The sequence below is a fragment of the Penaeus japonicus genome, unplaced genomic scaffold (genome assembly GCF_977035675.1).
Source record: "Penaeus japonicus unplaced genomic scaffold, GWHDUDI00000001_assembly GWHDUDI00000007, whole genome shotgun sequence".
NCBI lineage: Eukaryota > Metazoa > Arthropoda > Malacostraca > Decapoda > Penaeidae > Penaeus > Penaeus japonicus.
Window position 1 is genome coordinate 14,245,288 of NW_028234409.1, and position 2,500 is coordinate 14,247,787.

Genomic DNA, 2,500 nt, shown 5'->3' on the forward strand with positions numbered 1-2,500 from the left:
TATTATTAATATTGCCATCATTTTTTACAAGTATTATTAATATCATTATCGTCATTGTTATCATTAGTATCATTCTTACCATTGTTATCATTAATATCATTATCAATATCAATCTGATCATCATAACCAATATTATCATATCCATTATTATTATCATCATCATTATTCTCTTTATTATTTTGCTTTTATTATAATCAATATTAATACTACTATCATTATCATTATTGCTGTTGTTATTATTATTATTATTACCATTATGGTTATGTTGATGATGATAAGATGATGACGAAGATGATGATGATGATTTTCATTAACATGATTATTATGATTATTACTGTTATTATCATTATTATTACTGTTATCATTATTATTAATATCATTATCATAATTTTCATCATTAATGATATTGTTACTACAACTATTACTACTACTACTATTACTGCAGTTGATATAACAACTACTATATCTACTGCTATTACTACCACTACTATGAATATCATAATATAAAAAGGACTTACAAAAAAAAAAAAAAAATAGAAACGATGATGCAAACACAGATGGTGACAATACTCTCCACAAGAGTCCTTTTTCCTGCAGCTTGCCTTCCACTCTGGACTTAGTTTCTCGTTTTGTTTTGGCAAAGTTTCGAGACGATAAAAGTAGGATAATTTCGCATTTTACTAGACAACGAAATATTTCCCAGTGCTGAATTTGTTTAAAAAAAGAAAGAAAGTAAGAAAAAAGTTAAGTTTCCATTATAACTTTACCGTTTTGATGCGCGCCTACCTATGTTTCTTTATAAAGGGCTCTTAAGTGTCTGTCTCCCAACATTCCTTTTTAGGAAATGCTTTTTGTTTTCCTTAGGCAACTCTTGATTAAGAAAAAGATGTGAAGAATTTGACAATAATGAAAGGCTTATAATCTGTAGGTGTGGTTTCCCTAATTTTCTGAACTTAGCTATTGGTACATGTTAGATCTTACTATTCCTTCCCTTCTCTTTCTTTGTCTCACTCACACACACACACACACACACACACACACACACACACACACACACACACACACACACACACACACACACACACACACACACACACAACACACACAACACACACACACACGCACACACACCTCTCCCGATGCATCTCCACTCGGTTCCCGCCGACTTCTTCTCTGCTGTTTCCAAGCGCTTTCCCTCCACACCTCCGCCACGTGACTTCGTTTCCCTTCCAGCCAAATTCTTCTCAGCGACCCTCCTCCCCTTGACTTGACTGAAGAGGGAGAGAGCAAAGCTATTAATAAATTAATATGTATATTACTTATTATTATTATTATTATCATAAGTTATAGTAGAAGTAAAAAATCAGTATTAATGTTATCGTTTACTTTTTTTTTTTTTCTTTTTCGTTTCATTTAATTGTTTTATGAATACTTTCAGTCTTCTTTGATTGTGACTCTTGGTGTTTTTTTTTTTTTTTTTTTTCTCTCACGCCTCCTCGACCACTAACACTATTTTCTTAACAATAGTCTTTTATTCCTTAGCAATTTTTTGTAACCTTCACATATATGTTTCGTGGTGCTGCATAATGAAGGCACAATATTTCAATTCGACTCTCTTACATACCGACTTTCACTGGTTAAGATTCTGTTTTGTCGTAGACTAGGAAAAATACCTTGTTTACCATTCATCATTTGTCTGGAAATTAATTCATAACTTCTAGTTTTTGTATTTTTGATCACTCTTCCTCTTCCACGAAATTCCCTTCCTAATCAGTTTATCACACTCTCCTCTCCCCCTCGTTTTTCATTATATATGTATATGCTTCTGACTTTCCTCCCTTCCCCTCACTTTCTCATTTTCCTTCTGCCTCCCTCCTCATCTCGTCCGCGAATGGAAAATGAAGGAAAGTAAGAAAGAAAGAGAAAAGGGGATCATCAGAGATAGTCTTTTCTTTCTTCTTCAGTTTCATTAATTTCATTTGTGGTTCTTAATCCTTCTCTTTTTTTTACGCCCTCTCCTCTCTTCTGCTTCGTCTTCGCGCTGAGGCTTTCAATGACGCGTCCTCTTCTCAAAGGCAAATGTTGGAGAACCGTCACTCGTTGCCATAATGGCCGTCTTCCTATTTTGAAATGCCTGTCTAAAAGATTTTCCATTCGTTTTTTTTATTTATTTATTTTTTTATTATTATTCGTAGAGATTTCTCTCACTCGAACACAAGCAAGTTTTCACCTTCTTTGCCTCCTACCCTTTCTTATGCCTCCCTCCTGCAGTTAAATAATAATGAAAAAAAATGAAATAATAATAATAATAAACACAACCAGATAAGAATGAAAGGCTTACCTAAATATATTTTGTGCGTATCGGTTTATTTTGTCTTTTTTGGCATGTTTTTCGACTTTTTTCCCTTCTCTCTCCCTCCCTCCATAATCTCCCTCCTCTCTCCTTTCGTCCAGTGGTCTCAATACTGATCTTACCTGCACGTAAGAAAAACAGGGATAC